The sequence below is a fragment of the Homarus americanus genome, unplaced genomic scaffold, assembly GCF_018991925.1.
Source record: "Homarus americanus isolate GMGI-L3 unplaced genomic scaffold, GMGI_Hamer_2.0 scaffold58837, whole genome shotgun sequence".
Classification (NCBI taxonomy): domain Eukaryota; kingdom Metazoa; phylum Arthropoda; class Malacostraca; order Decapoda; family Nephropidae; genus Homarus; species Homarus americanus.
In genome coordinates, this window is record NW_024719533.1 from 655,781 (window position 1) to 677,500 (window position 21,720).

At 41.5% G+C, this 21,720-nt stretch overlaps 1 protein-coding gene across 2 annotated transcripts in view; it reads right to left on the reverse strand.

Annotated features, from left to right (window-relative positions):
- LOC121860098 overlaps nucleotides 1–21,720 on the reverse strand; it is a 32,136-nt gene that overhangs the window by 6,646 nt on the left and 3,770 nt on the right. Inside the window, exon 1 of one of the 2 annotated variants that reach the window (XM_042357130.1) lies at nucleotides 21,480–21,720. This exon is cut by the window's right edge and continues 122 nt beyond it. The exons of the other annotated variant lie outside the window; for it this stretch is intronic. The gene's annotated coding sequence lies outside the window, so the exon portion shown is untranslated. The remainder of the gene's footprint in view (nucleotides 1–21,479) is intronic. 2 annotated transcript variants of the gene reach the window in all.

A 21,720-nucleotide genomic window follows, 5' to 3' on the forward strand; every position in this document is an offset into this window, starting at 1 on the left:
CGAGTACATATGTGAACAAAAGAGAAGGAGAACAGGTGAAAAGATAACAGTAAAGAAGAGATAACTAGAGAAATACAAGAATTAATAAGAGAAGGTGATGAGAAACAGGTGAATAGAGAAGGAAGAAGAGAAGAGATGATACACCTTCCATCAGTCGAATTTTCGCCATCATTTTCACCACCATTTTCACCATCACTTTCACCATCACTTTCACCACCATTTTCACCATCACTTTCACCACCACTTTCACCACCACTTTCACCATCACTTTCACCACCACTTTCACCACCACTTTCACCATCACTTTCACCATCACTTTCACCATCACTTTCACCATCACTTTCACCATCACTTTCACCATCATTTTCACCATCACTTTCACCATCACTTTCACCATCACTTTCACCATCACTTTCACCACCATTTTCACCATCACTTTCACCACTAGGCCTTGTTGACGCCAAGTATGACGTCACCATCAGATATGAACTCCTGTAGGCTTGTGTTGACGTTGTACAAAACTGGTGCCATTAGTCCACACAGCTGCTGATATGAGATAAAAACAAGGATGATGGTGGTGATAACGAGGTACAGCAGATACGGGACGAGGAATGCGTATTGTGTGTGTGTGTGTGTGTGTGTGTGTTGCGTAATAGCGTAAGTGGGTAGTGTAGTCGATTAATCTCTAGTTTATGACGCATTAATATTAATTTATTCTAACTCTAAACCTAACCTAACCTAACCTAACCTAACCTAACCTAACCTAACCTATTTTATCCTTAACTTAACTAGAGTATTTGTGTATTTTTCTATGTACGTGTGTGTGTGTCTACGTATGGGTAGGTGTATGTTTGTGTGTGTTTACGTATGTGTGTGTATGTATGTATGTTGGTGGGTTGTCGAAGAAATGTGTACCTCAATAGGGCTTCTCTCTCTCTCTCTTTCTCTCCAATACACACACACACACACACACACACACACACACACACACACACACACACACACACACACACACACGAGACACAGGACCAACGCGAAGACACTAAACAAAGTAGATTACGTCAAGGGAGAGTTAATTTCAGTGTTGGGGCCAGGCCAGGTGTTGATCCTCACCCAGACATAAACGTGTTAGAGCGGCGTTAACACAGCATTAAGGTTGTTGGTTGGGGGAGACTTCTAAAAACCCTGTGTGTGTGTGTGTGTGTGTGTGTGTGTGTGTGGACAATAACTCTCTCTTGACGGAGGAAAGAGGAAGGGACAGGAAACAGATATTAAGGAGGTAATTAAATAGACAGAGAGACAAACAAACAGACAGACAGACAGACAGACAGACAGACAAGACGCCCCAATGTGTTGTATACAGGCAAAAAAAAAATCCCCACCGTAATAGGTAAGAGTCCACACGCTGTTGTAGGTAAGGCCCAGCACCTGTGTTACCTGAGTTACACCTTCACCTAGATGGCTGTAAGGTAGAGGGGGGAGCGGTGACTAAGGTGGAAGATTATGGAAGTGTGTGTGTGGGGGGGAGGGGATTCACTTTCAAACGCTGATATAGGTTAATGGTGATGATGATGATGAGTTGTGATGATAATGAGGCAACATATTTTCATTCATCAATAGACTGATAAAAGACCGGTTAATAATAATATACAATGATGATAAGCTAAAAAAAAAACAAGTTAAATCCACACACAAAAACAAACAAAAAAACAAATGGAGGGCAGGTAAACCCTAATTACCTTACCTTGATTCCCAACATCTAACGCTAAACACGAGGACAGGTATTCATTTCACCAGGTAAACAATTTTAAATTCTGGGTATTATACGCTTCTTAAAGACCCAAGTCACAGGTTACAAGTGGAAAAACGAGAAAGGAGGATCTAACTAACACAATCAATACAGTATATCCAAACTTGGCTTGGTTTTGGGTGGCTAGTACTGGAGACAGCGGTGTGGTTGCAATGCTAAGACGAGGTGACAGAGATTAGCGAGTGTCTAGGATTGAGAATTTCATCCCAGACACATGATTATCCTGTGAAATGTGTTCCTTCGCCAACAGTGATGAAGAACCGCGGGTACCTGAGTCTAACTTAGGGCCTCTTTACCTGTTGCTAGGATGATGTGTGTGTGTGTGTGTAATAATAATAATAATAATAATAATAATAATAATAATAATAATAATAATAATATACGGTTTATTGAAAAAGTTTACCCGAAGGCTGAAAATATACATTGGACATAAATGACTTATTACATACATTGGTGGTTTAGCAAAAGCCTTCATTAGAGAAAGATGAAGGAACATACAGTGAACATACAGTGTGTGCGTGTGTGTGTGTGTGTGTGTGTGTGTGTGTGTGTGTGTGTTGTTGTTGTTTTTGTTGTTGAGTGATATCGTTATAAAGTACATGTTGATGTTATTGAAGGTAAGGTGTCCACAGAGTGTTTTGTTTACCTGCTGCGTGAGAATTAATTCCTTATCTCATCTATTTCTTCATCGTATAGTGTGTGTGTGTGTGTGTGTGTGTGTGTGTGTGTGTGTGTGTGTGTGTGTGTGTGTGTGTGTGTGTGTGTGTGTGTGTGTGTGTGTGTGTGTGTGTGTGTGTGTGTGTGTGTGTGATTACCTAAACAGCCTCCACTATCACCCAATCTTGTGCCTTCAATTATCTGTGTTTTTATTATTAATTTTACCCTACACTAATATATTTCCCATGCTTTATGTCCAGTTATCCCTCCGTTTTCTGTGTTATTTTAAGGGTGACTAAAGAAGTTGATCTATTAAAATACAGGAATTGTTTACGACTTACTGTTAATGTGTGTTATACCGTAAGGGTTGTGTAAGTGTTGAAGTGGAACACGTTTTTTATACTTCTTCTCCAGTCTTCCTATAACAGGGATAAGATAGGGAGGAATCACATGAAAATTAGACACCCTAGCTTATATTGCCTGATAATTATACACCTGGAGAGTTAGGTTAGGTTAGGTAAAGTTAGGTTTGGTTAGGTTAGAATATGTTATGTTTAGTTAGTTTGTAGTTAGTTTAGGTTAAATTAGATTGCTATGTTTAGTTAGGTTAGGTTATCATTAGGGTATCTAATCTTCATGGGAAATAATCTAAGGTGTCTAATCATCATGGGAAATAATCTAGGGTGTCTAATCTTCAGGGGAAATAATCTAGGGTGTCTAATCATCAGGGGAAATAAACTAGGGTGTCTAATCTTCAGTAAATTTTTTTTTCTGAGAGTTTTCTAATTTTATTTCTTCTGGCAGACTTTTTGGTATTTGGTCAGTCGTTAACATCCAGTACCTTGTCACTGTCCTTCAAGTGTTGCCAGTACTTCCTACAACATTAAACCCTCATCCAACACTTCTTGTCACTGTCCTCCAAGTGTTGCCAGTACTTCCTACAAGACTAAACCCTCATCCAACACTTTGTCACTGTCCTTCAAGTGTTACCAGTACTTCCTACAACACTAAACCCTCATCCAACACTTTTGTCACTGTCTCAAGTGTTGCCATTCTAACACTAAACCTCATCCTTTTGTCACTGTCTTCAAGTGTTGCCAGTACTTCCTACAACAAACCTCATTCAACACTTCTTGTCACTGTCCTCCGAGTGTTGCCAGTACTTCCTACACTAACCCAACCTAACCTAACCTAACCTTGTAACACCTCCTGACGAGACAAAATACAGAGTACTTTTATTGTCTCATATAATATATTAAGACATTATGAAGTATTTTTGTTCCTGTGGCCACCGTCTACATTCTTTATTAATTCTACTTTATTAATTCAACCTTTATTTCCTTCATTAATATTCTTCCTCACCTTACTAGACTGGCCAGGTGAGTTGTACAGTCTTGGCTGGTGCAGTATTGGGTGTACCTGAACAGGTTCTCGCTTGTACCTGAACAAACGCCAACTTGTCTGACCTAGACTTAAAAATAACACTGGCTGCTGTCAACAACTCACGTGTATTTTTGTCAATAAATTTCTGGAGTTGTCAGCTGGTAAACAAAGTCTTTTCTGATGTGATGTAAATAACGATTGAGGTTATTTAGTTGTTTTGGGGTTAGTTACGATGTTTACAGGTAACCGAGAGGGAGTCCAGGTGAACCATGATTAATTAGTACACCTGCTGGACTCATTGGGGTGTGGTTAGGGTTGTCACTAAGATGCGGATAAGGTGTCACTAAGATGCGGATAAGTTGTCACTAAGATGCGGATAAGGTGTCACTATAGGATGTGGTAGAGTGTTGCTGCGCCATTACACATAAGGAATATATTTGGACCTGTACATCTAACAAGGGTGCCCAGGAGGAGCATAATAACAGAGGGACTTAATGTTAATGTCGTTTTAGTCTGTAGTAGTGTGTTGTGGGCTGGTGACCTTGTTGTTAGTTAAGGGGGTAGGGTAGGGTAGGTAGGGGTATAGGTACGGTCGGCCAAGGGTGTATGAGGATAGTGTCCTTGGGAGGCGTCTTGTGTATCCCTCTCTTTATCCTCTCCTCCTACCATCTATCCTTCCTTTGTTTCTCCTCTACCATCACGATCATGGAGAGAGAGGGGAGGCGAATGAGATCAAGAAGTTATAAGGAGACGGAGATAAGGAGAGAGGTTGTATATAAGAAAGATAGGAAGGGAGGAGATAAGACAAACTACCGTTCGACCCTCACAACGTGTTTTCAGAAGTGAGGTACTTCCCCGTCTGGAGTACTGTCACTGTTTGGTCCCCGAGATATGTTAGACTGTCAATTGATTGAAAATGTTCAGAGGAGGGCCACCAGACTGGTGCCTGCACTACAGCACCACAGCTACTCAGAGAGATTGGAACGCCTATAACTGCCTAGCTAATACTATAGGCGGGCAAGGGGTGACCTATTAGACGTCTATAAACACCTCCGAGGACATGACTCAGTCGAGTAATATCTTGGAGCTGGTGGATGTCCGCCCATTCGAGATCACAGGTTGAGGATGAAGAAGCCACACGTTCACAAAATTGTCAGGGCAAACATGTTCGGAGTGAGAGTTGTGAACTCTTTGAACAATATGCCAGAGAGCGTTGTGACGGCACCGACTGTGAGCTTATTCAAGGCCAGACTTGACCAACACTGGAGCAGGTTCAGTTATATTCAGGACCCAGTACATGTCCAGTACTTACTAACATTGTGCAACAGAGACGTGGCCGACCGCCCAAGCGGCTAACGAGCTGATCGGTGGTGAAGAGGATAAAAGAAGCGATAAGTAAGAGGATGATTAAGAGTGAGAGAGAGAGATGGAAACTAAGATAAAAAAGAAAGCTGATATGAAGGAAAAGAAAGTGAAAGCAAGGAAAGGAAGAGGACAACAAAAATTATGGAAGAAGAGAAAGAGAATGGAAGTGAGGAAGGGCGAGAATAAAGTCAATGATCGACACACTGACACACAAACACGTCCTCTATTCCTCGCGGCGCCTCGTAGAACAACACAAGTAGGACGAGGTTGTAGTGAGACTCATCTTAACCTCCTCCTCTTCCTCCACACACACACACACACATATCATCCAAACATCCTCCCTTTTCATCCATATTACTTAGCAACTGTGAAGGTCTCAAGGCGTAACTTAACCTTAGATCCACATTAGCAATTATAATATTAATCTAACCTAACCTGTTCTTTCGGGATGATCGTGTTGTTGGATTTGTTCGCATGACATGACCCCACTTGTGACAGTTCCTGGCGCCACACACACACATACACACTACCAGGTGGATGGACGGAAGAGGAACAAGGAAGGAAGGAAACTTTCACCTACGTCACGTCGCCAAAAAAAGCTTTTAGCCTACTCTGGGCTGGCGGCGGTGATGACTCAAAGGTCGCCATTATACTCCTCAAATTTCCTTGTCTATCGCATCTTTCTCTCAGGTAAAAGACGCTCTTGAAAAAACACCAGGACTGAGAGTATTCAAAATGGCGTTGAAAATCGACTGGAAGAATGACAGCAGGCGCGGGAAGGGGAGAGAATAGTGTTGTTGATGCAGATGGCGGGCGAGGTGGTGGCGCCACATGATCGGCCTATGCTAATACTTCCGCGTGAGGTTTTAGGTTGTTGTTAAATGCTGCTTCTCTCAAGGACAAACGATACCTTATAGAACAGTTTATATGGGTTAGCTGTTGTCTTGGAGTGATACGGTAAATCAGTGATAATATTTTATTCTTTCAATATATATACAGAATACGAGGTACTGTATAGTATAGCAAGAAGGAAAACTCTATCTTCTATTTAATTTAATTTTTGATGACTATAGCGTATTTACTAACCCAGAATACGCGCATAAAGATCTTAGTTATTGAGGCGTTGTAATACATTCTAACATCAACCAACAGTTGCAATTCAATATTAAGTAATTCCCAGCGTTTTAAAACAAAGCTTAAAATTCCCCAAATAGAATTAATAACAGATTTAATATAAAATCTCTTGTTTAATGAAGAAATTGAAAATATTTTACACAGGATACACGTGATACACCCTCAAAAAGTTATTATTAATGTGAGAAGTTTTATATCAACGCTGGAGAAGAGTGTTATGGCGCCAATGTAAACAGAGTAGTGTCGACGTTCACAATTACCAGAAACAAATATAAATGTCTTGTATGTCTGGCTTCTTTCTAATTATATTCTGGGAAGACCAAAACATTTCCTAAAGTTATCTGTTCTGCGGAATACATTGTGTCGTCAAGACGTATTTTTAGGAAAGATAACACCCTCCCACACACACACTTAAACCAAGACTAGGAAAGATGTGAAACTAGGCGGGTCATCAAATGGGGAAATCCTTCACTATCTTCTATGTTTTCCCAGTGTTGTGTTTTTATAAGTTTGACGTGAATATATATATATTTTTTTTACAGCAACCACATGACGCAAACTTGTCACTTGCTGGGCTCACGGGCTGACAACCATGTAGGCGTGAACAGAGGAGAAAACTTAGGCTATGTATGTATGTGTATGTATGTATGTATGTATGTATGTATGTATGTATGTATGTATGTAAAATAAGTATCGGTCTCCTCAAGGTCGGTGGAAGAGATAATGAACGATAACTGCTGCTGGTAACCACGGGGGCTATATACACACACACACACACACATACATACATACATACATACATAATTAAAACCTTCCTGCTATAATATAAAACACGTAAACAATAACATGAACAAACAAGAACATAAACCGTCCTATAAACCCCATTTATATACATGCGTTTCCTGTACATGTCCTTCACCTGGGAGCCCTGTACATGTCCTTCACCTGGGAGCTTTATTGACTTGACTTACAGACAGTCACACGTAAGAAACAAAGCCTCCATATAAACAGTTGAGGGTAGAGAGAGAGGAGAGGACGAGAAATGGGATGGGAAGAAGAGCAAGGGTGAGGAAGGAGGGGAAGAAGGAAGAGAGAGATGGTGGAAGGAGTGGGTTAAAAGATGAGAAAGAGGAAGAAGAGTGAAGAGAAAGAAGAGGGAGGGGGATCAGCTGGCAACAGGTGGGCAAGGTGACGCTTGTTTACCTGCGTAAGGAGGGAGGCAGGCAGTCAGGTGAGGTTACTTTTAGTGTTATTATTAGTAACAGGTGCACTGGCTTCCGAGGTGAACTCTCTCTCTCTCTCTCTCTCTCTCTCTCTCCTCTCTCTCTCTCTCTCTACTTCAATGTCTTAAAGGAGAAGAAAAAACACGTTAACATAATACAATCAGGAACACACACACACACACACACACACACACACACACACACACACACACACACACACACACACACACACACACACACACACACATGCAAGAGACCTCTACCACGTTACTCGCTCTCTGTGCTGACGTCATTCGCTATCATAGACTAGGAAACATTGGTTGAAGGTTCAGTACAGCAGCGAGTTTAAGCGGACCGGTCTTGTTGTTATGTTGGGACAGTGACGTGGGACAGTTCTTACGTTATGGACAGTGACGTGGGACAGTTGTTACGTTGTGAGGGACAGTGATGCGGAAAATTTGTTACGTCATAGAGGGACAGTAGTAGTAATTATTAGATGTGAGTGTGTGTGTGTGTGTGTGTGTGTGTGTGTGTGTGTGTGTGTGTGTGTGTGTGTGTGTGTGCACTTATCTGTCTACTAACAAACGAGAATCTTGGCCAGCCACACTACATTAGGTGGGCCCGCTGTCAAACCTTGTTCTCTCCTTGAACATATATTGTGGCCATGATCCATTCTCTATCTTCCACCCTTTATTATGTCTCCTTGTCATTATCTCTTCTTCTCACTTCTGTTTTTACCTTGGCAATAGTGTGTGTGTGTGTGTGTGTGTATGTGTGTGTGTGTGTGTGTGTGTGTGTGTGTGTGTGTGTGTGTGTGTGTGTGTGTATGTGACGATAATCCTTCTTTTACCCCAAGGCTACACATACATATACACAAACATGATCGTGTTGGTGTTGGTCAGGACGGCTATGCAAGGTTATATTGAGGCAGGTTAGGGTGGGCATACAGGGTCATATTGGGGTAGGTTAGGGTGGGCAGGTGCATATTGGGGTAGATTAGGGTGGGCATTAAGGCATAGATATTCTGGTTTCTTTAGGCTGGGAGACAAATGAGATAACTACGGGAAGTAATTGAGAGAAAACGACCCGGAAATAAGCGTCTAATGGCTATGTTTGCCATTTGTTTTTTTATACTACACCGGTTTTATCTATCTATCTATCTATCTATCTAACATCTTAAGACAAACACAGTAAATAAACAAACACAGTAAACAAACACAAACATCTTAAGACAAACAATAAACAAACACAAACATCTTAAGACAAACACAGTAAACAAACACAAACATCTTAGAATAATTTGATAACTTTGACGTCTGTGTTTGGTCTGACTCATTACGGCCTGACAACAACTCTATCATCTGAGACCTTTACAACATCTCAGCTGACGTATTTTGGTGTCAGAGCAGAGAGGATGTTGTTTGTGGACCAGATGCTGTTTGTGGGCCAGATGCTGTTTGTGGGCCAGATGCTGTTTGGATGCTGTTGGGGCCAGATGCTGTTTTGGGCCAATGCTGTTTTAGATGTGTTGGGCCAGATGCTGTTTGGGGCCAGATGCTGTTTGTGGGCCAGATGCTGTTTGTGGGCCAGATGCTGTTTGTGGGCAGATGCTGTTTGGGCCAGATGTGTTATAGATGCTGTTTGGGCCAGATGCTGTTTGTGGGCCAGATGCTGTTTGGGGCCAGATGCTGTTTAGGCCAGATGCTGTTTGGCCAGATCTGTTTGGGCCAGATGCTGTTAGTGGGGCCAGATGCTGTTTGTGGGCCAGATGCTTGAAGGAGTAGAGGGAGAGAGAGGAGGGAAAGGAGAGGTAAGGGGAGGAGGAGGGGTCGTCTTGAACTTGGCAAGGTAGCTGGTCACCGGCTTCGTGCCCTAAGTGTTCATTAACAGTCTTGCAGTACCTGTGTGTGTGTGTGTGTGTGTGTGTGTGTGTGTGTGTGTGTGTGTGTGTGTGTGTGTGTGTGAGAACAGACAGTCCACACTCATTGCTTTATCTCCGTTGGGAACTCCCAGGTTTACCTAAGATTCAACCTAGCTACTATCGCCTTCCTCTCTCCCTTCTTACTTCTTCCTCCTCCCTCCTTCCCTCCTCTCCTCCCTCCTCCTTCCTCCCTTCCTCTCCCTCCCTCCTCCTATTTGAAATCCACTATTATATAACAAGTACTCAGCTCTTTGACACACACACACACACACCTATTATTAGCAACACCTGACTTATTAATTGAGGTTAGTTACATTCATAAAGTGACTTACCTGTAAAAATAACCACACTTCAATGTTATCCTAAAGTTAGTACACACAACACACCCCCCCAACCTTATATATCCCTCTCTGTTGGCCATATCTTATCTATTACATATGGTTGAGAGACTCGTGTGTTGCAGGTAGGGTACTCGACCGTAAGAATACTCCTGTTTAGCATTATCTTGGTTCCTAGTCGTACCCGAGCCACTAGAGTGATGAGTGACCTTGACGCCGGATGGGTTCAATCGGGTGGCTAGTGTCGTGTTGTTATTTTATCAAGTGTTATATAAGGATAGGTGCCATTTTCTACGTTGCTGATGCCTATGGTGCCATCCTAGTTATATGAGACACACGATTATGCATGGGTAAGTTGTTATGAGAGGATAGAGGTTAAGTAGTTGTGATGTGAGAGTAAGGAACATTTATACCGTTATCTTACACATTGAGTAGAGGGAGAAGGAGGGGGCGAGGGGGAGGGAAGGAGGGGACGAGGGGAGGGAAGGAGGGGGCGAGGGGGAGGGAAGGAGGGGCGAGGGGGGGAGGAGGAGGGGACGAGAGGGACGAGGGGAGGGAAGGAGGGGAGGGGGAGGAAGGAGGGACGAGGGGAAGGGAGAGCTAAGTTTGTATTTTTTATGACTAATTTAAATGTTGAATTATTGTAAATTTTATTATTGATTTTTATGTGATTTTTTCTCCCTTTTTCGATAATTAAAGATGAGAAAAATATCTGATTCTGAATTGAGATGGAGGCAGGACCTTGAATGTCTCGGGTGGGAGGTGGCCTTGATTCCTGCAGGTGGAGCAGATGGATAAATATCGGTGGTGGGGGGGGGGGTGTACAAACCTAAACCCGCCTCACACACACACACACACACACACACACACACACAACCTTAACAATAGGAGGGAATCATAACGTGATAGGACAAGAAATTCACAAAGGATATCAGAAGAATGTTGTCCAATATAGCCTTCTCAGCCTCCTCCTGTACTAACAGACTAGTAGCTTCCTTTCTCAATCAATGGCTAAATTAAAGAACAGGCAAAGATGACAAGGTAGAAATAGAAAAAAAAAATGGAAATACAGTGTGACTTAAAATACTCACAACATAAGCAAAGTTCTGACTGGGATCTGTGTTCTTGGTGTTTTTGTTTACGTTCGTGTAGGTTATAATACGCAGGCGGATTCATTCAAGGCTCAATCTAAGAACCAAAACAAACCATCCCTGACCTAAACTAAAATTACCCTGCCTTTGGGATTATGTTTTGACCCAGAGTTTTTTCCTCCAGTTATAATAATTAGTATTTCCTCCCATTAATAACAGATGTTTAATAGATTCCACTGTTAGCATAGAAAACGATTAAAAATAAAAGTTGTAAACAGAAATTATACACATGACGAACAAGAAAAGGGAGAGAAAGTATAAAATGCAATAAACAAGAGAGATGCACACACGTAAAAAGGAAGAAGATGAATGGGAATAAAGAGAATAGGTATGAGAGGCATCAGTAAACCAGGAAGAGAGAGATGAAGAGAATTGTGTGTGTTGGGGGGGCGAGTGTAGGCACCGTTCTCATACGTCGTGTTATGTAATGGTTCAAGGAGCTTCACCGGGGGGCTCTTATCTTGCACTGTACAGTACATCATCACTTCAAGGTTTTAACCACCACTGCTCTAGTTTTGGCTGATACTGTTGTTATTTGTACTTTTCATGTGTTTTTCCTCCTCCTTCGCTTACTACTACTACTACTACTACTACTACTGCTACTACTACCTTATGAGGATTGTTCTCTACCAGCACTGTATAACCTGTGCATATATTTGTGAATAAAATAACAGTCAAGTGTGCGCGTGTGCGGGCGAGAGAGGTTCGTGACCAAATGACATGTGAGAAGGTTTTATGATTAAATTCCCAGCTTAACCTAATCTAACAGGATACCAAGAATTATGAGCTGGTTGTGAGGGGTGGGAGGTTTACACTGTCTCCTCACCACTCTCTCAGACCACAGGACACATTCTCGGGAACAGCTTGAGATCTCTGCACTTCCTCACGTATCTCCTGTTCTTGCACCATCAACCTTTTCTCTTACTCATTATTCATGGAAACATCTGCCACCGTGACGTTGTTGTTGAATATAATTTCCAGGGAGATATTACAGAGAAAGTAGGAAAATAATGTGACGAAGATATTTCCCAGAGATATAGAGCTAGGTTTTGTGTGTGTTGTTTACTCTCTCTCTCTCTCTCTCTCTCTCTCTCTCTCTCTCTCTCTCACACTCTCTCTCTCTCTTAGCTGATCCTCATCCCAGTGTAACAGAGAAGACAATCTGTTCATGCTAACCTAACCTAACCTAATCTAACCTAACCTAACCTAACCTAACCTAACCTAACCTAATCTAACCTAACCTAACCTAACCTAACCTAACTTAACTTAATCTACGTATATATAGACCTTAGCTGATAATTGAAGCTCAGACAGCCATACAGTACAAAGAACAACTTCTACATCTCTACGAATTATTGAAAAGTTATTGTTTAATTTAGAAACTATCGTTGTGTGTTGTAGTTAAGATATTAATTACTGTAGAAATGATAGTAATAAGACTTAGTAAAGGTTGTTAGTCGCTACAATACACTAACTACCTAATGACCTTGTTCCTATATTGACTGTTTCCTTTACTGTCCTCTGTTTCTTGATTTTCACTATTTTTTTTCGCCCATTTCCCTTAAGAAAATTAAGGTCGTACTATCAGGATTTTTGTGTGAGAAGCAATGTGTTTCTTTATACGATTATACGGTCAGTCGGTCACTTTATGAAGGGAGTCGGTCACTTTATGAAGGCAGTCGGTCACTTTATGAAGGGAGTCGGTCACTGTATGGAGGGAGTCGGTCACTGTATGGAGATAGTCGGTCACGTTATAAAAACAGTCGGTCACTTTATGAGGGCAGTAGGTCACTTTATAAAGGCGGTCGGTCACTTTAAAGGCAGTCGGTCACCCTATGAAGACACTCGGTCACTCTATGATGTCAGAATTATTTCCTTGTAATAAAGAGGCGAATGACCGACGCCCCTCATGACAATCTTCCTCATCTAATTTAATATTTATTTATCAAAGAGTCAATGTGTCTCAATATCCTACTGGCTGTTTGTATAAGTGTCCCTTGATGATCAGTACGTGTTAAAAAAAAATAAGGTGGGAAGAGAGGGAGAGGAGAGAGGAGGAGAGAAGAGGAGAGAAGAGGAGAGTTCAATATGCCTTTCACATATCTCCATGTCCTAATTTAATTTTTGTTCTCTTAGGATGCATATATATGAAGCCTTCACCACCCTCCCATGACATGAATTCAGGTATGGAGGCAATGTGTCCCTTGTTCATCATCATCTGTCCCCGTTCAGCCTCGCCCCGCCCCGCCCCGCCCCGCCCCGCCCCTCTCTCTTGATGTGTGTTTGTAGTGGGTGGGGCGGCGTCTTGGTGGCGACAGTGTGATCTATCAGTGGCTTGGCTAAATGAGGAGGGGGGAGGGAGGGGTTAGGAAGGGGACGAGGGAAGGAAGGGAAAGGGGAGGAGGCTGGTCTGGCATAAACACACCCAACAAGGTGATGGTTTTTATCATGTCTTAATTACCGTCCCTAGTCTCTTTATATTGATGCCTCTCTCTCTCTCTCTCTCTCTCTCTCTCTCTCTCTCTCTCTCTCTCTCTCTCTCTCTCTCTCTCTCTCTCCTTGACCCACTTGACTATATATTTTCCTTCTCTCTTCTTTCTTCTCCCCTTTTCCTCCTTCTCCCATCATTCTCTTCCCCCATCATCTCCCCGCTCTTACCTTCAAATCTTTTCTTTCCCAGTCTCAACTCTTCCATACTTCTTCCTTTCCTCCCTCTTTCCCTTCCCTCTTTCTTTGCCTCCCTCTTTCCCCCTGTCCCCTATTACCCCTAGCACCCTCTCTCTCCTCCTGCCCTCCTCCTCCCCCCTCTCCCCCCCCGCTGTCCTCCTTCCTTCCTTCCTTCCTCCCTATGCACGAGTGACCTTGGCAATGATTCTGGCACTATTTCTGGCTCTTCTCTGATTTTTTACACGCCCACGCTCATCTTTCTATACCACCATACTCATCGCTCTAACCGCTCATCCCTCTCAGTGTAATACCTCCTCTCAGTGCCTCACCCCTCTCTTGCTCCGCCCCTCTCAGTGCCCCACCCTCTCAGTGCCCACACAGTATGCCCCACCCTCTCTCAGTGCACCCACCCCTCTGCCCCAGTGCCCCACCTCTCTCAGTGCCCCCCCTCTCAGTGCCCCACCCCTCTCACCACTATCAGTGCCCACCCTCTCAGTGCCCCACCCCTCTCAGTGCCCCCCACCCCTCTCATCCCCACCCCTCTGCCCCACCTCTCTCAGTGCACCACCCCTGTGCCCCACCCCTCTCCCCCACCCTCAGTGCCCCCACCCTCTCAGTGCCCCACCCTCTCAGTGCCCACCCTCTCCCCACCTCTCAGTGCCCCACCTCTCTTAGTGTGGCAGTCCACGTCGTTGTGATACCAAAGTTAAGCTCACTAAGTTCCCTAAATCATAAAGACGGAACAAGTGAGAAAGGAAGAGCGAGAGCTAGAAGGATGAATAGAAGGAAATAAGTATAGGAAAGAGAGAGAGTATGTGCGCGAGACAGAAAAACGAAAGTATTATGACTATTTTGAAACTCGAAAAAGACTTAATTTATAAATATTCTGTTTCTTGAAATGTAAGTGAACGTAAGAAACACCTCTATTAAAACAAAACACAATCTATAACCTAAGTGACACCTTATAGTTTAATTCGTCTATATTTTTACGTGTGTGTAACGCGTGTGACCTGCTGTAGTTTGTGGGTTAAAGATTAAGTTGCCTGAGCTAGTTAGTTCTTCGGCCTGGGCAGTCATTGGTTAAGCTATGAGTGAAAGTATATAAAGGAAGGGCACTTGTTTTATTGTTTTTTATTATTGTTATTTAGGCGACAGAATCATAGTTGAGCGCTAGTTGTATTTGTGTACTTTATTAATATAATTGATTCCATTGCTGAGCTATTTCACGCTCATACAGTAATATCTCTGTCAATTGTTTTTAGACCACATCCGTTTATAGAAAGTGGGGCGTTTAGTACATAGAGGAAATAGTATATATATATTGATTTAGAATTATTACTCCTATTCATGGTAAATAATCCACTATTGAAAGTTATAGAAGATTCCTAGCTTATTTCTCCTGATGATTAAGCACCCTCACTCTATCTGGTACTCACATACATAAAGTGCATACACGTTCATTATCTTATCAAGGTGGTATTATCTGGGGTGAGAGAGAGAGAGAGAGACAGAGACAGAGAGAGAGAGAGACAGAGATCAATAGGCAAGAGGATGAAATGTGGTAAAGAAGGAAGGGAAGAAGAATGAAAGATAAGATATATACAGAAAGAACGAATGACATAAGGATATAAGGACCCAAGAATCAAGCATTGAAAGGTTGATTGTCGCCTTCTTTTGTTTTATGTGTTTTTAATGTTTTCGTTGTTTTGGTTCGTTTTTTGTCCTTGTTTAGTGGGTAAGTGGAGAGTGTTAGTTTGTTTGTTTGTGTACCTATTAATACAGTAGTTGTTTTTATTTACTTAAGACCTTTTGTTTTTGTGCTTAGTAAATACGCTTTGTTTATTTAAGTTGTTTGTTTTGAATTCATTAATACATTCGTTCCTTTGCTGTTATTACTATTATTCCCCTCAAATAATAAAGTAAATGCTCAGGACGTCAGCAACAGTTTATCATATCAAGTATTTCTTATTCGTCTTTGTGTCTGTGCGTTAAATGACACAGTTAGCGGTTGACTGAGACACAAGTATTCGGAGTTATTGTTGTCTCCTCACAGCGACCTTGAGCCCATGCCATACTAGTCTTATATTTTGTTTTAAATATTTTATATATGGGATGTGGAACTATAACAGTGTATTTATTATTTTTACCTTTATTTTATTCCACTTAGATGAATATTTGTATTTTCATTAAAAGATTCACTTAGAATTAATGTTGAAGTAGATGCTCGCAGTGGAAAGCATTTTCAGACTTCACTCATTTCTGATTGGTGGATGAAAGCATCGGACCATCAACAAAGTCGGTGATTGGCTGGTAAATTAAGTCAAGGTATTTTTTGTTTTGGCGGGACATCTTTCACCCCCCACCCCCCTCCACCCCCCTTCTCCATTTTTATTTCATTACCTTCAGTTCTTGCAGTTATCAGACAAACGGGTCCAAAATTCTTGTTGATTAATTTCGATTTAGTCAAAACCAAAGGTTAGATTAATTTACGAAATGTACAGTCACCCAAAAAAGTCCTGTCGCGAACCATGAACCCCGAGATTCAGACTCTTGATTCCGAAACATTTATGGACAGAATAATGTATCAGTGTGTTACTGCTTCGGGTTCACGAGTCTGAATCGTGGTTCGCGACAGGACTTTTTTGGGTGACTGTACCAGACACCTGAATTTCTTTATTGTTGATGAGCAGTGTATAGAATAACATCAACCCATGAAAAGTTAAAATTATATATATATATATTTCATTTTTAGTCCATATAACATGTGGACTTTGAACATGTAATCAACGACCTCACCAGCCAGGACTCGAATCCCTTGACCTAATGCATGGGACCAGGGAACACGACCGACCATACCACAAGAGCACTAGGTCGTTGATTATATGTTCAAAGTCCGCATGTTATATGGACTAAAAATGAAGTATACATGGTACCTCGTGTTTCATACCAGCTGGATTCAGTAAAATGCTACTGACATCCACATAAGCAGCACGGGCAGTTCCCAATGAGAGGTTCACGGCGCCATCAGCTCGATGAACAGGCTTTGTGTGAAATATCACATAGTCTAGAACTGCTTTTAGTGCTCTTGTGGTATGGTCGGTCGTGTTCCCTGGTCCCATGCATTAGGTCAAGGGATTCGAGTCCTGGCTGGTGAGGTCGTTGATTATTGGTTTCCTCAAGTTATGTTTTAAAAATAATGTTTTTTATTATATCTGTAATTCAATATTTTTATTTTTGTTACTTTTCTGTTTTGCTTCGTCAATTTTATATATTTTTCGCATCTTTTCGTTTCGGCATTTTTTCCTCGTGTGGTGGTAGGTGGTGAGACCTCCGCGTGTCAGACTTGTATAACTAGAATACTGACGGTCAGGATTGGCGGCGACCTAACCCAGGGAATGTTATGAGCCAGTGACAGAAGCCATGGTGTGTGCGTCAACAGGCTTGGAACGCCATAGACCAAAAGGAATGTCCCATTATCTGTGTTGTTGTTAAATTAAATACCCAAGGACACAATTCTTTACAACCTCGTCAAAAGTTATCGAATTTAAGTTACGATTATTATTGATCTGTTGTGATTAATCTAAGCTAACGAAACCTAACCTAATTTCACTTACAATTATAACCCATTTTTAGTATTTCTTAACCTAGTATAGCCTCACTTAACCAACTCGACTTACCATAAGAGACATTTATCAAAGACGTAACGAAACTTGATTTGGTGGAATATTGTGAAGCTGTGTGTGTTGGAGGTCATTTGTATTGTTGCAGTCGTCTCTGTGCAACCAAGTAAAATATACCGTTACGTGAGATTGCACATTCCCGGGTGTTCATTTTTATGTTATTCTTTAATATTGTTAGTATGTGATATTCTGTTAACGTTGAAAAATGTTCTTGTGTATTATTGACAGTGGTTATTTTGTTATATTTATTTATAACAGTGAAAATAGTGGTTTTGTTAAGATTAAAATCAACAAACGCGCTAGCCTGCTGGTGGATGAAAACGAATGTATCAACAGACTGAGACAAAAGCAAACACGCCAACCTGCTGCTGGATGTGATCAACAAACCAGCTGACTTAGTTGTAAATAAACACAGGGTACGAATGTGTGGCTAGACTAAAAATAAAAACAAATAAAAATAATTCGTCAGATCTTGTTGAGGATATTAACTAAACAGATTATGAGAACGAGGAAAAAAACCCCAATAAAATGACTTATACTGAACGTTAACTAGAGTGTAACAGTATCATACTAATAACGGGTTTGTGGTACACGTTGATTAAGGTCTTGTTCTCTTGCCCTTCTTTCTCTTTCTCTCTCTCCGTTTACTGTTCTTATCATACTTTATCCTTTCATTACTAAATCATACCTTCCCTATTCTTTCATGAGGTAAGGACACACACACACACAACTGCATCACTCAGGGATAATTTGTGTACCAGTTAACCGACACATTATCTCGTACATAAGAGTGGATAGACTGTATACTACGTCACAGCAGTTAATATGTGGCCGCCTGAAGCTTCATGACACGAATGCAGCTGACTCAACCCTCGAAGCACAGATCCGGAGAAGTGCGCAGTTGCCTCACACTCACCAGCTGCATGACACAGTTTACAGCCATAATGACGTATTTTGGCATCAGTTGATTTTCCGCGATCCTCTCACACACAGACGGTCGAGCATGACATTTCTCCATTGTTTTTCAGATGAATATGACATGTAAACATCTTTTTTATCGTTTTTAAAGGAATTATATAGAGTTTAGAATAGTCTGGGGGTGTAAATAAGATACTAGATACAATATTTCCAAGAAAATACTCGACATATAATCAGTCGTGTACAAACTGGTTCGGGAGGATAGCGTGCTAGGGGGGGACACTGATGAGGTGGTTGAAGCTGTTTTCTATATTATCTCTTTTTCTTCTGCTACCTCACTTTCAAAGCTGTTTTGTGAGAGATTGATAAAACACCGAACGAGGGAAATAATGAACTAATGATAAATAAGTTGGTAATAATAATAATAATAATAATAGGAAATGCCACACAATTGTCTTCTCAAGCACCTGGTTACACACACATACCCATGCCCACACACCCCAACCATACCCCAGCTCTGGTAAGAAGGCTCCAGAACACACACATACACAGTCTTACACCAACATACCCACTCACACCACACATACACCCACCTACCACACCCACACACCTTGCACCATCAACATACCACACCTACTGAACTGCTGAAGTCGTATCATTTGCACACCTGTTGACATTAACAAGCACGAGTCATGCCACCTGGGCGACCCCGTAATCTTATCTTCCCAGGTAGACTCATTGTGCCTGAGGTTATAACATGCCATGAGAGAGACCAGGTAATTGCAGGTGAGGTGTAAGGTTTCACTTGTACCCTTACCACCATCTTATCTCTCTCTCTCTCTCTCTCTCTCTCTCTCTCTCAAACGCGATGAAGCAACACCTGTAATATTTAACACCAAGAACCACTAGAGTCTCAGTGTAATATCGTCACCATACCTAAAATATACCCATACTCAGATGCCTTCTCACGTCACCAGTTAAGGGGAAAAATTATGGGACGAGCCTATGTGAATGCTAATGACGTCACAACCATAACATCCTCTGCTGTGCTCGTAAAAAAAAACAAAAACAGCTGATGTATGTTTAGTGTTTTTGTATGTCAGCCAGGGTGTTTTAATTGTATTTGTCAGATGGATGTTGTATTTAGTTTGTGTTTGTCAGTTAGAGGGGTGTTTTATTTGTGTTTATGCTAGAGAAGTAATATTTTTAAGTAATTATGTGTTTATAATACGTATTACAACTGTAGCCCCTTAAATAACAACAAAACACTTACAAGAATAATTAACTACGTATGCATTGAATTATATATAGCATAAGATTAATTATAGTATTGGATGATTAGATTATAGAAGATAAGGACGTAGGAATTTCTTGTTTATCATGATGACGGAGGGTGAGTGAGGGAGTGTACAGGTAATGGTATTCCTCACCTGGTCTCCCTCATGATGATTGGTGATTCAAACTTGGAGGCGCAGCTGTATTATCCTCCACCACCCACTGCGCCCATGATCATGTCTCTCTCTCTCTCTCTCTCCTGCACCCACACCCATGACTACGATTGCGCCATGGTCATTAACCCCTTCTATCCTCCTCCACCCACTGCTCCCATGGTCATAACCCTTCCTCTCGCCCACGTTCATGATTCATCCTCACACTCATGACTCTTCCTCCCATGACTCAAGACTGCGCCCATGGTCATAACCCTTCCTCTCACCCACACTAATGACTCTTCCTCCCTCATATCCATAACCTCATCTCACCCTCACCTACGTCCCTCCTCACCTTCCCTCACACCTCCTCCAACTCACCCTCCCTCACTCCCTCCTACAACCCTTCCTCAAACCCTCCTCACCCTCACCCCTATCCTCTCCTTACTCCCCTCCCCTTCACTTCCCCCCCCCACTCTCTCACCTCCTTTCGGCTTCAGTGATTAAGGATCATCTGATAATTAGCCCCCCAGCTTATTTCACCTGAATGATTAAACACCCTAACCTTACCTGGTGGTGTTAGATTAGATTAGGTTGAATAAGGTTAGGTTAGATTAGGTTAGGTTGAGTTGGGTTAGATTAGGTTATATTGGGTTGAGATGGATTAGGTTAGGTTAGATTAGGTTAGGTTGAGTTGGGTTAGATTAGGTTATATTGGGTTGAGATGGGTTAGGTTAGGTTAGGTTAACATTAGTTTAAGTTAGCAGTATAATAATCTCTCCATTTACGTGTTAAGTGTTAAATTAATTAATGAGTTAGTTTATCATCGCTACCTTCACACAGTAAATTGATTAGTTGATCAGAAATGTGTTGTTGTTTGTTTTTTATGCATCTACAGTCTGCCAGTGTGTATAATAATCCCCATTTTCACTATTTTCTCCCCATACTAATCCCCCTTTCCCTATTTTCCCCCAATACTAATCCCCATTTTCCCTATTTTCTCCCCATAATAATCCCCATTTTCTCCCCATAATAATCCCCCTTTTCCCCATTTTCTCCCCATAATAATCCCCCTTTTCCCTATTTTCTCCCCATAATAATCCCCCTTTTCCCTATTTTCTCCCCGAGCACTGACAAATCACCACTAACCTATATTTTCACCATGAACGAGACACTATTACTAATCTCTGTAAGAATGTTCAGCAGTCTGTCTTAATAAATACTCCAGGGATTATTTTAATTCCCCTAAGCGTACAGTAGTGGGTAATTAGGGAATGCTAGGGGAAAAAGACGTAGGGAAAATAGATAAAACATAGGGAAACATAGGGGAAAAATAAGTAATTGCACACTGGGGAAATACTAAAATATTAAATGATGATAGTAATGATAAATTTATACTTAACGTCAAATAAGTTAGTGGTAAAAATCGTGTTCATTATTTTCCTGGTGGACTGACGTAATTCTTCTGGTATTTTAACACAAGGAGACTTAATTATATTGTACAGGTGGGGAATAACACGAATTAACCTTGTGCGTGGTGGAGTGCAAGTGGCTGGTAGGTTGTTCACCTTGTGCTTGCCTTGCCTACATTCCTCCACCTCCCCCCCTCTCTCTCTCTCTTTCTTATGACTCATTGCTATCTATTTAAGGAGTACACACACACACACACACACACACACACCCCTCATTTCTACCATATATTATTGGTCTGATTTTCGACGCTGCTTCACTGTATAAAAATAAATCTAAGTTAAGCTAAAGCAGGAAGGAATGAAAGGAAGGTATGGCATAATATTATAACATACCCTGTCTCTGCCATCCAGTCCATTTTGTCGCGTCGTTTCACCAGTTGACTTTCCTGAACTGTACCATATGTTGTAAACTGGGTTAGTGTTAATAATTCGTTTATGTAATGTTTTTGAAAGTATTAATGTAGATCGTAATTTACTTTTTTGTGTTTAAGATATATTGTAATTAGCGAATGTTTTTATATATGTGAATTATTGTAGTTGGTACCTTGACGATTGTTTTTTGTTTGGGGTTTTC